Here is a 21,194-nt window from a genome sequence, read left to right on the forward strand (position 1 = left end):
TATGACGTTGTGGCTACGGGAAGTTGTAGTGAATTTAATTATACAAAAAAAAAATGGTAGAACATTTTTTGAATATTAAGTTTCACTTGATGTTGATACTTTACAATTGGTCAGCATAGCGCCTGAATTTTGACTATCGATTTCATTACTGTTGATATTTTTGAAGACAATATTAAGAAATCCTAATTGAGGTGAAAAAAATGTATTTTATGAATAACTGACAAGTGCCCGCTACTTCATCACCTTAAAATTTTTGATTCGAAAGAGACCCACAATATCAAATTTGAGGATTGCAAACATATCCCTTCGTCCAAAACAAAATTTGGTGCCATTAAGTACTTTTCGTACAAATATAGTACACATTTCCGAAACCACCCAAAATCTCCATCAAATTTCAGAATTTCATCTCTTTAGTTTATCCCATTACCAAATTTAGTACAATTATAGAACGCACATCTAGCTCATTCTCTTAAAACAGACTCCAAGAATGATATCCTTATCAAATTTCAGGATTTTAGCTATTACCTATTCCTTCACCCAATACCCAGTGTAGTACTATTTAGTACTTTTTGTACAATTATAGAAGACATTTCCAAAACCATCTCCATATACAAATACCACATACCAACAGAGACCTCAATATCAAAATTTGAGGATTCCGAACATATCACTACACTTATGCAAAATTTGGTGTCATTAAGTACTTTTCGAACAACTATAGTACGTATTTGAAAACCCACCTCCTAATCTCAACCTCAGATACCAAATTTAGTACCATTTAGTATAATTATAATTGCATATCCAGCTCCTTCCCTCAAAAACAGATACCCACAATGTCCTTCATATCAAATTTCAGGACTTTCGCTCTATTCCTTCACCCAATGCAAAATTAAGTACTTTTCGTACAAAGTGATACTGGTAGCGTATCCCGACGTCAAAGAAGTGGACGGATGAAAACGGCAACATCGGCAGAAATGGTTCGAAAAGTAAAGAAGCGACTTGACCCGCGACCCACGTCGCAGTGGCCAAAAAATGGCTTGTGAGCTGAACATATGACAATATTCCATTCGGCAAATATTGAAAAATGAGCTCGGGTTACAGCCATTGAAATTCCAAAAAGTGCAAGAACTTACACCGCAACAGAAGGAAAATAGACTCAAAAGAGTTAAAGAGTTGCTTCGCTCGGCCGAAAGTGGTGAACTGCCGAATTAGGTTTTCTAATTTTAGCAGTTTGTAAATAAACTAAATGATCGTGTTTACTTGCCAAAGAGGTCAGCTGAAAATGTGCAACTTCGATTGGCCACCAGAACTCAAGCGCCGACCATGGTGATGGTGTGGGCCGCCATAACAGCCGATGGTCGCTCTCCGCTCGTATTAATCGACCGTGACATCAGAATAAATGCCGAATATTATTGCGAAAATATTCTGGATTATCGCGAAAATATTCATTTTGGCCACAGACCTTGGACATTCCAACAGGACTCAGCACCATCGCACTCAGCACGCGCCACCCAAGAATGGTTAGAAAATGAGGTTCCTCGCTTCATTTCCTGCGCACAATGGTCACCAAAAATTCCGGATACTAATCCATTGGACTATTGTGTCTGGAGTATTTTTGAAAGCTTGGTTGGCACTAAAAAATACCAAAGTATCGATCACCTCAAGCATGCACTTAGCTGTGAATGCGCCAAAATACCGCAGAACAACATTCGGGCAGCGTGTGACGGTTTCAATGGCCGTTTGAAGACCATAATTCGTGCCAAAGGTGGCCAATTCGAACAATTGATGCTTCTAAAATTTGATGCTATTTCCGACATTTTTTGCTTTCACTCAATAAAATTTAAAAAAAAAAAATTAAAAAATATGGATTTTGACTTTGTTGCAGTTTTTTTTTATCTCACCCTGTATGGTACACATTTCCGATACCACCAACATATGCCCTTGGCTACACCTGTCTTGCACTCCATTAGGGACTCTCATTCCAAATTTCAGAATTTTGGCTCATTCCGTTTGTCGAAAATAAAGTAGTACATTTTAGTACTTTTCGTACGCTTTTAGTATGAATTTCCCAAACCCAAAATCCTTGTGCGAAATTACAAAATTCTAGTTACATCCGTTTCATCTGGACGTTGTTTTCAACCAAAAAACCCCCTTTGTGGACTCGCTTTAGGGTTAAAGTTTCTGGCCAAAATTCCCCGTGTTCTTGTCTTCAATATTGCCAAGGACACTATAAACCTAACATCAACAGGAAAGAATCCAAGGAATCTTAATCTGAAAATATCAAAAAAAAAAAAATGTGGAAGAGAGCGGACCTTGCCCCCTCTATTTACGCTACTTGGTCATGTAAATCGTCAAAACGTCTATTATTCTAAGCTTTACTTTCATAATCTGCTGGAATTCCCCGGTATATATTTTTTTCTGTTGCAATTTAAGAAAATTTTTTTATTTTTTTTCAATTTTTTTATTTTCAAATTAATCCCCACTTACCTTTTTCAATGGAAAGAGTTCCTCGCTGTTGGTTTTATTCGAATTTCTTTTGTTGATGATGACGTTGAATATTTTCTTTTACACGAAAATATATATTTTTTTTAATTTTTTATAAAAAGTTTTTGTTTACGTTTTTTGGGGGGGGGTTGTTTTTTTTTTTTTTTGTTGTTGTTGATTTTTTTTAGATCGAAACGAAATTTTTCTAGCAAACTTTTTAACTATTGTTGTGTGTTCAAAGTTTGCTGTTGTGTGTGTCCAAACCAATAATTTTGAAAATAGTTCCCAATTTGTTGTGAAAAGTTTTTCGCTGATTGTTGTAACTTGCTTGTTTGAATATTTCGAAATTTTCAAAACAAAATTTTATTTGATTTTTATTTAATTACACTCTTATGTGGTCGTCATCCTTTTGGCGGTTTAGACGAGATTTTTGTTTTTTTTTTTTCAAAAGAATATATTTAAAAGTTACATTAAAAATTTATATTTTTCCATTAATTTTTTAATTAAGATAATATTTTTTGTTTTTTTTTTAGATGATAAATATGATAATTTATATGATTTTTTATTTTAAATAGATATTTTTGATATAATGTTTAATTTTTTTGTTGTATTTTATGTTATTACATAATTATGGTAAATTAATGAATATTTTTGTGTGTGATAATATTTTTATGCCGAAAAAGAATTTTTTTTTATTTTACAAAATTGGGTTTTTTTACACTTTTTTGGATTTTTTAAATTAATTTTTTTCTTTTTTACCAAAATATGCCAAAAATTTTTGTTTTTTTTATTTACTTTTGAGTTTAGCCAAACTTGTTTTTTTTTTCTACCGAAAGATTCCGTTTTTTTTTTGTTTGCCTTGTTTTAAGCCAATTAATTTTGTTGTTAATTTTTATGCCAAAAATGTTTCATTTTTTTAATTTTTTAAATTTCACATTACAACCATTTTAGGTTTTTGCGTACGATTCAAATTTTTTTGTTGTTTCCGTGTGGCGTTATTTCCATGGGCAGTTGTTGTTCTGCTTAATTGATAATGCATTGCCGTTGACATTTTGTTGTCACTTGGATGCCGCTGAGAAAGGGTATAATTATCTGCAAAAAATAAAAAAAAAAAACATTTTATGAAATAATTTTTTATATAAAAATTAAATAGTGAAATATTCTTTTAAGTGAAAAAACGAATTTTCTCAGTGCATAGAGTGAAAAAAAAAACAAAAAAAAAAAAATAAAAAAAAAATCGGTATTGGGAAAGTGTCCAAACTTGGTTTTATCACAGCTGAAACTGGTCAGAAACGGATCAGTTAGAGAAGAATTGATCTTGAAATCTCTAATTAATAATCATTTACTAAAAGTTTCTCTTTTCAGCGTCGCATCGGATGCACTACTCTCTGCTCTCTCAAAATCTCTTCTCTTCATACCCCATAAAATAGAGCGACATTGCAAATCTGTTCAAACCCAAACTGCATGACCGAAAATTTTACTAACTAAACAAACAAAAACAAATCAAATTTTCATTATTTCCCAAGCAAGAGAAATAAATCACAATACAAAAGCAAAAAAAAAAAACAAAACTTTGAAAAACAACCCCATTGCATGCCACATAGTTATCTGTTTTTTTTTTGTTTTCTTCTCTGCTGTGATATATCTGTGAGTTATATTTTCTCATTCTCTTTCTCCACCACGGGTTTCATTGAATCGTAGCAAACCCCATGTCCAACTCTCCACCGAAGAAAGTCACAAAACAAAATAAGCCGCATGCAAGGCGGGCAACGTATGATAATAAATACAACGGTGAGAACAGCAACTACGTAGATGATGATGATGTTGTTGTTAATGATGATTAGGGGTTTTAGAGTCCATTAAATTAAATATGAATATGGATAGCAGGGCAGGGCAGGAATAAAAACACTTGCACACGAACTAAAAAAATACACATGCAGTACAAAGTTTCGAATAAAACATAACCCAGCATACATTGTGGATAGCATACAAGACAGAAGAGAAGTTGAGAAAATAAGCTCTAATTTCAATTAAAAAACAGAGGTTTGGAATTCTCACTCACATTCGAGTAGAGAGGAAAAATCGCTTGAATTCTCTCGGCAGTAAAAAAAGGAGATCGAGTAAAAAATAATTGTATAACACCCCATGAATATGAGCGAATATGCTCATAGTGAAAGTAAGATCCAAGCAGATTCTAGTTTTAAATTTTGTTGTAAGACATGACTGCAAAGAGATTAGCGAAATTCTTTCGTTTTCTTCTTCCTACGAGTGAAAAAAGAAAATAAAACGAGTATTCTTTATTTTTCTATGTCGGCTAAAAGCCACCTCGACTGAAAAAGTATAAACAAAACGTATTCTCTCTCGATTTTTATTTACCATTGATGTGGCAGGGCAAGAGAGTCTTACCCCTGGTAAAGCAAATATTTTGAGCAAGTCTGTTCTACACCACTCGGGCAAATAGGCTTTGGTCTTCTGCGAGTGTGAGTAAAATTCGCTCGAGCAGATTCTACTCAACATAAAACAAAATTGTGGATAGCAAACTTCGCGCACAACTCCTAGTCTGTGAGAACTCCTGCTCGCGAGTATTTTTCACTCGCTAGTAAAAAAGAGCAAATCAGAGATCTGTTTTTAATACACTCCACCATAGTATGGAGGGTGTATTAAGTTTGTCATTCCGTTTGTAACACCTCGAAATATATATTTCAGACCCCACAAAGTTGTTGTTATATATTCTTGATCAGCATAAAATTCTATGTCGATTTAGAATCGTCTGTCCATTTGTGGAAACAAAATGAAGTAGGTTATTAAAATTTTACACAAATGTATATTATGTCTGCAGGACTTTTGGTATGAAAATGGGCCATTTAGGTCCACGTTTTGGAATAGTCCCCATATAGCGGTACCTCCCGATATTCGGCATTTAGATCATTTAAGCGACATTCTTCACCAGAATTGTTTCAAATTTGGTATTTGAAGTTCGTAGTGCATACTACAGCCTAAGACAGAAAATTATCTGTGCAGGTCCACGCCTTCGTATAGATCCCATATAACGGCACCTCCCGATATTCGGCATTTTAATGACTTTAGCGACATTATTCACCGGAAATGTTTCCAGTTTTGTATTTAAAGTTCGTAATGGATACTACAGCCAATGACAGAAAGTTGTCTGTGCAGGTCCACGTCTTCGCATAGCCCCCATGTAATGGTACCTCCCTATATTCGGTATTTGGATGATTTTAGTGACATTCTTCACCGGGATTGTTTCAAATTTGATATTTGAAGTTCGTAGTGCATACTACAGCCTAAGACAGAAAGTTGTCTGTGCAGGTCCACGTTTCGGTATCGCCCCATATAATGGTACCTCCCCACATTCGGTATTTTGATGATTTTAGCGACATTATTCACCGGAAATGTTTCCAGTTTAGTATTTAAAGTTCGTAATGGATACTACAGCAAATGACAGAAAGTTGTCTGTGCAGGTCCACGTTTCGGTATAGCCCCCATATAATGGTACCTCCCTATATTCGGTATTTGGATGATTTTAGTAACATAATTAACCGGAATTGTTTCAAATTTGGTATTTGAAGTTCGTAAGGGATACTATAGCCTATGACAGAAAATTGTCTGTGAAGGTCTACTAAAACCTATAACAGAAAATTGTTTGTGCAGGTCCACATTTTGGTATAGCCCCCATATAATGGTTCCTCCCCATATTCGGTATTTTGATAATTTTGAACTATTTTATTCAGCGGAATTGTTTCAAATTTGGTATTTAAAGTTCGTAACGGATAATACAGCCTACGACAGAAAATTGTCTGTGCAGTTCCACGTTTTCGTTTAGCCCCCATATAATGGTACCTCACTATAATATAATCGGCATTTTGGTGATTTAAGCGACATTATTCACCGGAATTATTTCAAATTTGGGATTTGAAGTTCGTAATTGATACTACAACCTAAGACAGAAAATGGGCCATGTAGGTCCACGTCTTCGAATAGCCCCCATATAACGGCCAAATTTGAAAATTGCCAAATTTGTTCCAAATGGTGGAAGGTATTCAAAGTTCGGCCCGTCCGAACTTAAAGCTTTTTAACTTGTTTCTAATGAAAAGTACGGCAGTGAATAATGGTTCGAAAGATCATTTCGATATGGGCTATTTTATAGATGTAAGCTATATTTTGCAACAAAATAATTTCAAATTTAGACTTCGTAATGGATACCTTCCCCTAGTTCGGAAAATGGTTTATACAGGGCCAAATATAAACCCCATATAACTGTATTTGGTATATTGACGATTTGATCCACATTTTCTAAAGGAATTCGAACTCGCATTGGGTTCTACCATATGTTACAGAACATTCTCTATATATGTCTACGTCTTCCAAATATATGGAGGCTATAGCGATATCTTCCGATATTCGGTTAAAGAACTGAATTAAAGCATTACTATTCTTCTTTTTGACCAGAAATTTCCACAGTGGATTTTCTTGTCTGGCATTGAACCACTGACATTTTACGAAAATTGTGGCGTCCCAATAAGGTTCCTAAATTATATAAAAAAATTGCTTTTTAGAAACTACTTTGCATTTTTTCCCCATAATGTTCACTGGGTTAACGATAAAATCCACAATGAAATCAAAAAAAAAGAACCAAACATAATTTCGATGGTGACTTGCAGTCCATGTCATCATACCCGAGCCAAGTGTTTTGCCTCCAAACACACATACACACACTTGCAGATATATACACATGCATGTCGATGGAAATTTATATGCATCCATGGACAAAAAACTGCAATACTGCATAATTGTGGAAAACAGAGACATAGAGAGAAAGGGAGAGAGAAAAAGGATATACAAGTAAAAATTGTTACGTTTGTGCAGCAGCAGCAACATCGTCTTCGTCATCATCATCACCATAGATTCCTTGCAACTACCACCAATTTGCCAGGATTCACAGGCAACCGAGCAACCACCACTACCACCCATTTCTATATCGCATGGTTTACATTATGAAGAAGAAGAAGAAAAAGCCGGCTTTCTTGTTTGCACTGCAGAGAATTCAAAACGTGTGTGTGTGTATGTGCAGCAACGGCCGGCAGCCGGTTACAGTAGTTGAACAGCTGGATTTTTAACTGCAATGCAATCAAGCAACCCTCTTTGTATGGGGTGCTGGGTGGTGGTGTTGTTGTTATTTTATTTTTTTTTTTTTTGTTTTGTAAAAAATCCCAATTCATGTAAAATCATTCATTGGAAAATTCATAGTAAGATTTCTGATAAGATTTTCATTTAGTTTTCCCCCCAGTTTATGCGGTGAATGTATGTGCAGGATAAATAAATAAAAAAGGATATGTATAGGCAGGCATTGCAGCAGCCAAGGGGGTTGATGATCTAATCTAAAGTGCATGTTGTGTATATATTCAACTTTTTTCGGCAATTCGGTTTTTTTGTTTGCTTTGATTTTTTGGTATTGCAGGGGTTTGGATTGAAAAGAAAAAATGACAACTGAAAATTGAAAACTGCAATGCTAAAAGGGGAAAAGGGGCTTCTTCTTGTTTTTAATTTTCTTATGTGAAGTAGTGCAATCGCATCCAATTTTGTAAACAGCAGCTAGTTTTGAGTTGCAATGTTGAAGGGATCGGGTTTTCGCTCTAACAATACCAAAAAACTAAATTCGGAAAAAAAAATCAAAACTAACTAAAAAGGTTCTAGTTTTTCATAAAAGTCCAAAAATTTAAAATTGAAAAATGAGTGCGGACTTTGGCTCTGTTCCAGGACATACAAGAATCTAGTTCTTTATTTTTTTACAAATTGACTACAAAACCGTTACTTACCCCTTAAAGGGGTAACAATGTTTTTTATTTTACAAATTTGTTAGAGTAAAAATCATTTTCACATTTCCGAATCTGAATTATTTCATCTAAAATTCAAAATATTCCTGTTTTATTCTGAGAAATTCGAAATAAAATAAGCAGTTAGTAAGGAAAAGTCAAAAGTCGGGCGGGGCCGACTATATGATACCTACACCACTATATATGCTTAGTAGAGCTCCCGCAACGAAAGAATTTATTTGAAGTAGATCATACCACCTATCAACATTTGGCTTCATTTGGTTTCAGAAGGATCTAATATATGGGAGGCGTATTCAATTCTGAATCGATTTTCACTAAATTTGACGGAGACATTTTAATCTTTTAAACCAAATAGCATTGCTATAAAGTGCATGATATTAGGATTATATTCAATATATAAATATTGGAGGCGAGTTCCGCAAAATGAAAACGTACGACCCCAAATTCACTCTATTTTGGGCTGATATTAGCCATTATTTGCACAATAAACCTGAATCGGATTGAGAATATATATGGGAGCACTATCCACATCTTAGCCGATCTCGGGAAAATTTGGCTCTACAAGATATCTGGTACCAAATATCATTGTTGACGAATGCATATTACGAATGTGAGGGACTTAAAGATCAAATCGAATGAAACATATATATATAGGACCTATAGTTATATCTGAACCGATTTTGACCAAATTTGATATACTTGCTTCTAGACTAAATTCTGTTGGATATGAAAAAAATCAGGTAATTTCGACTGATATTGGCCACTTGGTGCACAACAAACCCGAAATCGTTTGAAGATATATATGTGGGAGCTATATCCAAATCTGAACCGATTTTGATACAATTTGGCAGAGGTATTTCTTGGCTGTATCTGATATATGGTACCAAATATAATTGTTGTCGAATGCATATTACGAATGTGAGGGACTTACACCCCAAATCGGAAGAAACATATATATATGGGAGCTATGGCTATATCAGAACCGATTTTCACCAAATTTAATGTACTTGCTTCTAGACTAAATTCGGTCGGATGTGCAAAACATTCAGGTCATTTGGACTGATATTGGCCATTTGATGCACAATTAATCCGAAATCAGTTGAAGTTATATATGGGAGCTATATCTAAATTTCGTCCTTGGCACAAACAAATATTGTTTGGGAAATTCCATCTCAATCGGATAATAAATGAGACCTGCATTTTGTACATGGACAGACGGATGGACAGACAGACAGACAGACTGAAATGCATAAATCGACTCAGAAAGTGATTCTATGAAGATCCTCAAAATTAACTATGGGTCTATCTCGCTTCCTTCTCCATATTACACACAAATGCATAAAGACATAATACCCTTACCACTATGTGGTGTAGGTTATAAACAGCATTTTAAAAAATTGGAACATTGAATATGTGTTCCTTTAAAAATTTTAAAATACAAGTTATTGATGGAACAGTGTTATTCATTTTGAAACTCAAATAAAAAAAAGAATATATTAAAATCGAAAAATTTAAATTGCAAAACAAATTCGAGTTATAAACTAAAATACATACATTGGAAATACAAATGGAAAAATCGAATTTCAAAGAAACATCGAATTAGTTGAAAATACATATTGCTGAAATACATATTACGAATTATAGCTGTGAGAATTAATATAGAAATTTGTAATATGAAGACAGCATTAGAAATTGATATTATTTTTATTTACAATTGTAATTTGAATTGTTTCTCTTTTTTTGTCAAATTATTTCGTTTGTTCATAACTTACTTTTGGTATTTGAAAATTTATTAACGAATTATTTAATTTATAAAACAAAATCTTGTATTTTAAAATTTCGATTTTGGCTTTCGATTCCGTAAATTCTGGGAATCAAAGACTCCCATCAAAAATAAATAGTTTATTGAAAAAATATCTAAACGCCCTGCCTATAACAGTTATATTTATATCGAAGGTATATTCATTTATTACAAAATCTAACATTATAAGAAAAAATACAAGGAAAATCAGCAATGGGGTTTATCAAAACTGCAAGTTCCAATATTTCAAATTCGATCCGAAAGGTCAATTTTAGCAATTTGAACTTCGTTCTTATGGCGTAATTCAAGCCAAAAATGTAGATAGTTTCCTTTTTTCAATAATTAAGGAAGAAAAACTGTAAACCATTTTTAACATAACCAATATGGCAATACCGGATATAAGAAAGTTTCTTGATAGAATTAAAAAGGTAATGTCATTTGACATCATTTCATTGTCAAAATGTTTGTAAATTTGTAAATATCATAGTTTATACACAAATCAGAGATGGGAACAACTTTTCTATACAGAGTAATTTGGCAAGGTAAGTTGCAACAAATGCTGAGATGGATATGCTTTTTTGAAATGACTTTACCGTCTTCATTCTAATATGGGAAATTTGAAGAAGTCTTTTCAAGTGATTATAAAAGTTTTGAATTATGCTATTTTATATAGAAATACTTTTCTGCTGATTTGGTTCCTGTTTTGTATGACATGATAGGGTTCAGATAATTTCTTGGATTCCTCACAAAAAGATCGAAGAGAATTGCATAGTTCATAATTAGATTGAGTTATTGACAATTTAAGCGGTATGTACCTAATTCCGGGAAGAGACATAAAAGTTTCACCTATTAGAAAATCAAAATCAATTCGAATTTGACCCGTAGTTCCTGTTTTTGATCTTCATAGGCTCATATTCTAAAGAGATTTATGCATATTCGTTTGTCCGACCATTTATCGATATATTTTTTGTAAACAAAGTTCAAGAAGCATTCATTGTCCGATTGAAATGCAATTTTCCACAAATCATTTGTGTGGCCCAAGGACGAACCCTCTTGAAATTGGTGAGAATCGGTCCTAATCTAGATATAGTTCAAGTAGATATCTTTATCCAATTTATGTTTTATTGGGCGCCATATGTGTAATATTAGTCCAAATAGAATGGAACTTAACACATGCGACCAGATTTATCCAAAAGCGAACATGTCAAATTTTCTGAAAATCGGTTTAGAGCTATACCTCCCATGTATATGTGTCATCCGATTTGATGTTTAAGTCCTTCACTTCCGTAATACGCACTCCACAATAATAATATTTGCTAATCGATATTTTATACAGCTCAGAAGTACCTCTGTCAAATGTTAAGATATTTGTTTAGATTTCGATATAGCTCCTATATTTATCCGATTCCTGATTTATTTAATTTTTAGAATTGGTGTTTGTACCTCCCATATATTATATCCCTCTGATTCCAAATCATAACTGCTCTTCAAAACACATAAATTCCCAAATATAAACGTTTGTTAAGGGTAGCTCTACTAAATATGCATAGTGGTGTAGGGTATCATATATAGACGGCCCCCGCCCGACATTTGACTTTTTTCAAAATACTCTGTGTTTTTTCCGACTCCTTTTCAAAACTGGTGTTTTTTCAATATTTCCTCCATCTTCGAGTCTGACTTCTTTTCAAGAAATCTAACAATATTTTAGGACTCCCCTTTCAACGAAAAAACTCGTCCAGAATTGATTCCAGATTTTGAATATATAAGTGTATAAATAAAATACATGAATGTATAAAGGCCAAAATTGATCAAATATTTTGAAACTCAGAGAAGGAAGTCTCTGAAAGAGGACTTCAAAAAAGGCGTCTTAAAGAAAGATCGATAATCCCAAATTTTCGAGTTGTTATTTGATTCAATTTAAATGTCCAAACTGTTATTCAATCTTGTTTTGGTTTCAAAAAACGGTGTGGGTACTCATCCTGGAATCTTATTTTAATATCCAAACTTTGGTGGTAATCCATTTGTATTTTTCAAGGTATGCAATGAGAACATTTTTATATAATTTTTTTTTTTTTTTTTTTATTTTACAGTTTAATTTTTTTTTTTTTTTTTTTGTATTGAAGACAATTTTTTTTCTTTTCTTGAAAAAATAAATTTTATATATCACTAATGTCACATAAATTTTCGTTATTGTTTCAAAATTCACATAGTTTTTTATCTCTTGAAATCTCTTCATATTTTTATGACACTCGTTCAGACATATAAATATTGTTTTATTTTGTTTATAGGGTATCAATTTTTTATATTCATATCTTATATCCATTGTTTTCAATTGTTATTGTTTACTTTATTTTTAAACAAATTTTAATTTTTATCATTATTTTTTAAGTATTTTTTTATTCAAAAACAAATACAATTTTTTTTTATATTTTTTATGTTCATAACAAATAATATTTTTAATACTTGTGGGGAGTTTGACATTTAAAACTTAGAATATTTTTGTCATCTGAGGTTCACAATTTTAAAATAATTTTTTTATTTTATTTATTTTTTTTTTTGCACCAAGTTTTCCACTTCTCACTTCATTTTTCTGCCGTGTCACTGAGAATCCTCCTCTGTTTTTATTATTATTATTTTTTTCATAACTAATAAAATTATTACCGCTTTTTCTGCCATACAAAATCGCTTGTTTTGCAATTTGTTGTTGTTGGTGTTTTAATGCCTGCTTCTACCTCAAAGGAGAAGCTGATAGCTAGCTGGATGGATGCACTTTTCCTGCACTGCTTGCTTGCTTGCTTTAAGGGATGTTTCTTGATTTCCTTTGCTTTTCTTTATTCTCTGGAAAATTGTTTTTTTATATTTTTCTTTCAATTTCCATACAAAAAATTGTTTTCTCTTATTTTTTCGAAATAAAATTCCTTTTGTTTATATTTTTTGTTTAATGCATTTCTTGCTGACGGGGGGAAAATGGGTATTTTGCAAATGTTATTGTTGTTATTGTGTGGTGGAAAGAATTGTTGTCGAATTTTTGTTGCTATTTTGTTGTTGTTGTTTTTTTCTACTATTTTTGTTGATTGATTTAAATTTGTTTTATTATTGTAGTGGATTTTTTGTTGTTGTTAATTGAATTGATTTTTTTTATGTTGCTGTGTTGTTGTTGTTTTTTTTTTTTTTTTTAATTTATTTTGTTGTATTTCGGTTTGAACAAAAACTTAAGAAAAAACGTTACGAGACGTGTAATAGTGCACACACTGCGACGAGCGAGCGAGCACCTCCGAAACCTAGGTCCGAATAGACGAACATGAAATTTGTGAATTGCGTTTCTGGCCCACCAACCACCGAAAACCACTGTATGCTTTGGCTGCGTTGCGTTGTGTCACTCACGGCTTGCTTGCCAGCTTGCTTTCAGCAAATACTCAACCAGAGTCAGTTCAGTGGTAGTGGCAATCGCAGCAATAGAAGCACACACACACACACAGCCACACGCATACAGTACAGCGCAGCACTAACAACAACAACAACAAAGGCAGCGGCACACCACTAACTTAACTTGACGGCGAGTAGAAAAAGGCAAACGCAAGTGTTGTCAACAGAGGCGCAGCGAAGCAGCAAACACCACTCATCATCATCAGCGATTCATTCTCAAAACGGAAAAAATGCAAAGAGCGCATTTTAATATGCTGCTGCCCCACTATTGTAGTTCTTGCTGTTGTTAGTAAATGCCATTTGTAGCCCCATATCGCAGACGCACTCGTTAGCTTTACTCACAGAGAGCCGAAGATTCGTTCGTTCACAAAGTTTCCATTCGAACAACATAAACGCAGTCAGTCATCACACAACAAAATTCTAATTCAAATAATAGGCGCTAAAAAACGACAGCCTGCAGAGCCGTCATAGAGAGCCGGAAAACAAGAGAGAAAGAGCGCCAAGGAAGCGCAACATTATTGTGTTTACCAAAGACTAGAAATCAGCGGCAGCGCTGTCGCATTGATGCCAGCAGAAAATTGCAAATCCCTTGTGTTGTGTACGAAAAAAGCCCAAACAACCATTCATTCGGTTTGTCCCCCCAACACAAGGAGAACAACGAATGAACGAACGAACGCAGTAACAAAACGAAATCCAAAACAAAACACAACACTTTACTCTCACTGTAGTATCTCAAACGAACATGTGTGCTCTCGCGAATAATAAATCTGTGAGATACACTCTCTCTGTCTCAGTTTCTGTTTTTTTTTTTTTGTTTTAGTTGAGTACATGCGAATGTATGAGTGCTGCAAACCCGAAGTTCGCTTAAGCTCTCGAAGAGTATGGCAAGCCATATCATGGACTGCAAATGCAGAATTTGTGTTTTCGTTTATTGCTGTATTTGCATTTCCCCTTTCTCATTGAAGCCACCGGCATAGAGTTGCCAAATTTAGAGGAATATTTTTATAAATTCAATCATGAGTGTGTCATGAAGACCGGTTGACAAGTTTAAATCGGTTAAGGGAGGAACTGTAGTATAACAAACACTTTTCAGGGTTTTTATACCCCCCACCATAGTATGGAGGGTATATTAAGTTTGTCATTCCGTTTATAACACCTCGAATTATACATTTTAAAGCCCACAAAATATGTACACTGGTGACCAAAAACTAAAACAACTAAAACCGCAAAGACAATAAATGCCCTTTAACTCTTACAAAAATAAACAAATTTTCCAGTTTTAAATGAGATACTTTATTCACTTTAAAAAAAAAAAAAACTAAAAATAAAAATACGAAAACAATTTTGAATGAAAAATTATATATGGAAAACTAAAATGACCCAATTTTTGCTTGGTCAAAACTAAAGCATCTTTTTATTTCTTATTTTAAAATAATTAAATTTTGGCTACTGGTCGATAGCATAACCATTATTTTTGATAGCAGCTGCACACCTACGAGGCATTGAATCTATAACACGCTCAATTTGATCCTTGGGTATGCTTTCCCAGGCACCCTGATTTTTTTGCAAAATGTTGTGTTTTTTTTTTTTTTTTTGTTTCCGAATCTCGCTTGATCTTCCAGTCTACGATACTCCAAAGGTTTTCTATGGGGTTTAGGTAAAATGATTGTTCCGCCCAAGACTAAATACCAATTTTTGACTCCCGCAACCAATATTTGACAAGTTTTGATGTATGTTTGGGATCATTTTCATGCTGAAACACCCGAATAAGCTGAATATTTTCCTCAGCGAAAGGGAACAACGTGATGCCCAACACATTTTTTTAAACAAACCGATCCATAACTTCCTTTATTTCATGGACAGACCCAAGTCCATAGAAAGAAAAACAGCGCCACGCCATTTTCGACCCTGAGCCTTTAATATTAAACGTAGACTCATCCCAGAATAAAATGTTTTTCCATTAGTCTGGAATCCAATTAATATTATCGTTTCCTAAAGCCATCGTGGCTTTCCGATTTTTCAGATATAAATGGCTTTATTTGATGGCTTACGGGCATGCAGACCAGCTGCCACTACTCGTCTACGCACTGATCTCGAGCTTATATCCAATGATAACTCTCTCACCAATTCAGTTGAACTCTTAAATTATTGTTTTTTACTTCTCTCACAATTTGTTGATTAGTGCGGGCTGAAGCTTTTCACGGCCTTCATTCGTTATAGACTGTTACTACTGATCCAGTTTCATAAAACCGACTTAGTATACGAGAAATCACAGAAATATTTATGAAATATTTCTCGGAAATCATTTTCTGCGATAGCTTGTTTTCATAGTAACTAATAATTTGCTGTTTTATGCATGTATTGTATTTGTTTTCGTCTGCAGGACTTTTGGAATCGGTATTAAAATGGGATATATAGGTCCACGTTTAGTTATAGTCCCATATAACTGTACCTCCCTATATTCGATATTTGGATAATTATAGGGACATTATTCATCGGAATTGTTTCAGATTCCTAATGGGTATTTCTGTCTATGACAGAAAATTGTCTATGCTCTTCCATGTCTTCGTATAGGCCCCATATAATGGTACCGCCCTATATTCGGTGTTTTGCTGATTTCAGCGACATTATTCACCGGAATTGTTTCAAATTTCGTAGCTGAAGTTCGTAATGGGTACTGCAACCTGCGGCGCGGCCAAACTTAGCTGCTTTTTTCTTGATTTTTTATACCCTCAGCCACATGGCTACAGAGGGTATACAGGGTGAGATGAAACAGCAACCAAATTCAGACTGCTGTCATTTCTAAACAACTCGTCCGACAGCTGTTAAAATTATTCCAGTGACAGCTCATTATATTGTTTACACGCGTACAAAAGCATTTTGTTGAGAATTTTTCCAGAAAAACAGTTATTCGTGATGGAATTCAAGCGTGATAGTGTGAGCACTCCAGCATTGAAATATGAATAAATCTTTTGTGTTTCGTACTATCGCTTGTTACCGTGATTCCATTTGGCAAATATTGAAAAATGAGCCATTGAAATTCCAAAAAGTGCAAGAACTTACACCGCAACAGAAAGAAAATAGACTTAAAAGAGCTAAAGAGATACTTCGCTTGGTCGAAAGTGGTGAACTGCCGATTTGGTTTTCTCCGATGAGAAAACATTCGCTTTTCAGCAGTTTGTAAACAAACAAAATAATCGCGTTTACTTGCCAAAAAAGTCAGCTAAAAATGTGCACTTTCGGTTGGCCACCAGAACTCAAGCGCCGGCCATGGTGATGGTGTGGACCGCCATAACAGAATCGACCGTCGCCGAATATTATCACGAACATATTCTGGAGGGTGTTTTAAAGCTTTGGTCACGCAAATATTTCGGCCGTAGACCTTGGACTTTACAACAGGACTCAGCACCATCGCACTTCATTTCTAGCGCACAATGGCCACCAAAATCTCCGGATACCAATCCGTTGGACTATTGTGTCTGGAGTATTCTGGAAAGCAAGGTTGGCACTAAAAAATACCAAAGTGTCGATCACCTCAAGCAAGCGCTTCGACGGAAATGGGCCAAAATACCGCAGAGCAACATTTGGGCAGCGTGTGACGGTTTCATTGGCCGTTTGAAGGCCATAATTCGTGTCAAAGGTGATCAACTCGAACAAAACTAAACGTATTCTAAAATTTGATGCTATTTCCGGCATTCTTTGGTTTCAATCAATAAATTTAGAAAAAAAAAAAAATAAAAATTATAGCGTTTGACTTTGTTGCAGTTTTTATCTCACCCTGTATATTGTTCATCAGATTTGATATATATTTTTATTTCTTATATGAACTCTACTAAATATGCCAAGGGGTCATAAAGGCGGCCCTCCCGACTTTAGACTTCTTCACTGTTTGTGTTTTTTTTGTTTGTTTTTTTTTTTCAAAGAAGTCCTGCGAGACGGGCATACCTGTGGACCTGTGGACGGTCTCCAAAAATATCTTGAATCATATTTTGTCTTTGTTTTCACTGAAAAACATGTATATAGTTCGGTGCACAAATAATTGCATTAAATGGCAACACTGTTTCTCTCCAACTCAATGTCATGAGTCTATGCGTTGATGTGCGTGCGTGTGCAGCGTTTCCGTGCTTTAATCCAATTGGAATTTTGTGCTGATTTTTGTTTTTCGTCCATTTCATAGATCGATTACAACATTTGCTGTGCTGTGGCGTGCTGTCGTCATTGCTGTAAGAATACAGGGCTAACGCATGTATCGCATGCAGCATTTACGTTACGAGTTCTCCTCCATCCACATGCTGCGTGCGCTATGGTGGTTTTCCTTGCTGTATTGCTTTTCCCTTTCAAACCACACTTTATTGTGTATCCTTTTTTTCGGGCCATGATGCCAGCCAGGCTGACTAGCCTGCCATTTCATCAAATTCAATTAGTTTTCCCAGATTGTGTCATTCGCTCTCGCTTCGCATACATTTGTGTATGAAAATCGCCTTTTTCCATAAAAAGGGTTAAACTGCATGTACTCGCATACGATGTGTGCTACGGAGCTGGCACCCTGAGTCCTTTGCATTGCATTATCCTTATTTCTTAATACTTTTTCTCTATGTTTGGTTACTCTCGCCCTTCATTTGTGTGTTTTGGAAGCCCTTGCGATGTGACACCCAAGGGGTGAGTTTTCTGAAATTAGGATTTCTATGCGTTTCCCTTTTCTTTTTGTTGTTGTTGTTGCTGGGAAATTGATAGACATATATGGTTGTTTGTGATCCTTTATGTGTTTTTTGTTTCTTATCTTAGTCATGTTGTTGTCATTGTGAGTTTAGAACCAAAAAAAAAAAAAAAATAGTAGCATTCAGTCATATGCAAATTACAAAATTCAGGATTCTCTATTACGTTTTGGGTTCTCTATTCCATTTGCATTGTATTGAAATCTTGTTTTGCTTCACTACAAACTACAATAGCTCTTCATAATGCATAATTATTAGAAAGAATAATAGATGCCTTAGTAGAGTTCGATTTTTTGTTTTGTTTCAATATTTCGTTTTCAGGCCGTAGAGAAGAAGGGGGACCTTCTCGTTTTGAAAAAAGGATAATAAATGCAATTATTTTTGTTGTTCAAAGACGACTTCTAATTTTCACTTTTGATTCACAATTTAAATAGTCTTTGGCAATTGTTTCAAAAACTAAAAACCAAAAATATTGAATTTTATAAATCAAGCTTACAATTGACAATAGCTTAATTATGGAGTATGAAGCGAGAAAAAATAATTTTTCTCATGAGTCGTTCTTCATTCCATGTCGAAATTGTTATCGTTTTATGGATCAAATTGTGTATGGATAAAAAGTAAATTATATGTAATTTTCAAAACAACGTAATTCGACAAAAAACAAACAAAACAAATAAAATTTCATAAAGTGGCTCTTTATACCATTGACAACGGGAATAAATATCAAAAAAAAGCACATCGTGAGAAATACAAAAATTCACTATTATTTCCAAAGCTATTTTAGAATCTCTCAAAACACAAAGATATAACTCGATCAGTGCATTTCATATACAATACAGGGTTGCCCATATTCGACGGACCCATCTGGCAACGCCATAACTTTTGACAGAGATTTCACATCGCTTAATGACATACCGCGTTTGAAGCGTCAGTCCAAGCAGATTTTTACCATGAACCAATACACGCCACGTGAGCGTTCTGAAATAGTTGAAATTTACAAGAAGTCAATTGTGAAAACTCAACGTGCTTTTAAAACATTAAAAAATGTGAGAAGTGCGCCTTCTAAGAACACCATTAAGCGTTTATACGAAAAATTTTCGACTGGCAAGGCTCTTTCTAATCCGAAGAGGCCATATAAAAGTCGAACAAGGCGATCGGCCGAGAATATCGCTGCCGTATGAGCCAGTGTTGAGAGGTCCCCAAGAACATCCCAAAAACGCCGTTCTCAGCAGTTGGGCATGGCTCGGTCCACTTTACAACGGATTATTCGCATTGATTTGCATTTGTTCCCGTACAAAATTCAATGGACGCAAAGAAAGTTGCCTGCGGACAAGCCTCGTCGATTGGAATGGGCCCAAAGGTCCGTCGAATAAATTAAATCAAAACCAGTAAGGAAAGGACTAAAGCCTGGCGACTACATAATACCAAACACCACTATGCATATTTATTGGAGACTAGCAAATGCCCACTACTGCGGAATAAGGAATTTATATTAAGTGGATTTATGTTAAGATAATTATTTACCCCAAAAGGAATGTAATGACCACAATTTATTAATATCAAGTTATAAATTGGATGACTCTCTTAGCCGTATTGCTAGAGGGGGTAGACAGGGTTAGATGAAAAAACTGCAACCAACTTCAGACTGCTGTCATTTCTAAACCACTCCTCCGACAGCTGTTAAAATTATTCCAGTGACAGCTCATTATATTGTTTACCAGCGTACAAAACCATTTTGGTGAGAATTTTCCAGAAAAAAGTTATTCGTGATGGAATTCAAACGTGATACTGAGATTTCTTTATATTTGGCTGGAAAACGACAAGTTGGTATCGTTAGAACACTCCAGCAATTAAATGTGAAAAAAAAAAATGAAAAAAATGTGTCTCGTACCATCGCTCGTTACTATGATACTGGTAGCGTAGCCCGACGTCAAGGAAGTGGACGGAAGAAAACAGCAACATCTGCAGAAATGGTTCGAAAAGTAACAATTAAAAAAAAAACATTAAGTTCGGCCGGGCCAAACTTTTAATACCCTCCACCTTAGGGTAAAGGAAACATTAGAAGAAATATGACAAAAACCATTAAAATGCCGAATATCGGGAGGTACCGTTGGCGGCTATACCAAATCGTGGACCTACACATGCAAGGTTCCGCCAACGGAGCTAGAACCCATTATTACCTACAGATACCAATTTTCAGACAAATACGTGAAAAAATGTGGCAAAAATCATCAAAATACCGAATATCGGGAGGTACCGTCATATGGGGACTATACCAAAACGTGGACCTACACATGCTATGTTTCGCCACCGGAGCTAGAACCCATTATGACCAACAAAAGCCAATTTTTAGACAAGTCTGTGAAAAAAAAATGTGGCAAAAATCATCAAAATATCGAATATCTGGAGGTACCGTTATATGGGGGCTATAGCAAAACGTGGACTTGAAGATGCAATGTTTCGCAACCGGAGCTAGAACCCATTATGACCAACAAATACCAATTCTCAGACAAATCCGTGAAAAAATGTGGCAAAAATAATCAAAATATCGAATATCGGGAGGTAGCATTATATGGGGGCTATACCAAAACGTGGACCTATACATGCAATGTTTTGCCACACGTACAGGGACCCGTTATGACCTACAAATACCAATTTTCAGACAAATCCGTGAAAAAATGTGGCATAAATCATCAAAATACCGAATATCGGAGGTACCGTTATATGGGGACTATACCAGAACGTGGACCGATATATCTCATTTTCAATACCAACCATCCTAGACACAATACCAGTTGCTCTGCTAAATTTTGGCACTCCACGTCAAATAATGTGGGCTGTATCGTGATTCCAACAGACAGACAGACGGACATCATTAAATCGACTTAGAATTTTATGCTGATTATGAATATATAT

At 34.8% G+C, this 21,194-nt stretch overlaps 1 protein-coding gene across 1 annotated transcript in view; it reads right to left on the reverse strand.

Annotated features, from left to right (window-relative positions):
- The window catches only part of LOC101896702 (zinc finger protein chinmo), a 135,988-nt gene extending 122,335 nt beyond the window's left edge, over window positions 1-13,653 (reverse strand). Inside the window, exons 1-2 of the mRNA XM_059131851.1 lie at window positions 12,799-13,653; window positions 2,488-3,576 (exon numbers count right to left, since the gene is read on the reverse strand). The gene's annotated coding sequence lies outside the window, so the exon portion shown is untranslated. The remainder of the gene's footprint in view (window positions 1-2,487; window positions 3,577-12,798) is intronic.
- Between the last annotated feature and the right edge of the window lie 7,541 nt (window positions 13,654-21,194).

Source organism: Musca domestica, unplaced genomic scaffold, assembly GCF_030504385.1.
Source record: "Musca domestica strain aabys unplaced genomic scaffold, Musca_domestica.polishedcontigs.V.1.1 11, whole genome shotgun sequence".
NCBI lineage: Eukaryota > Metazoa > Arthropoda > Insecta > Diptera > Muscidae > Musca > Musca domestica.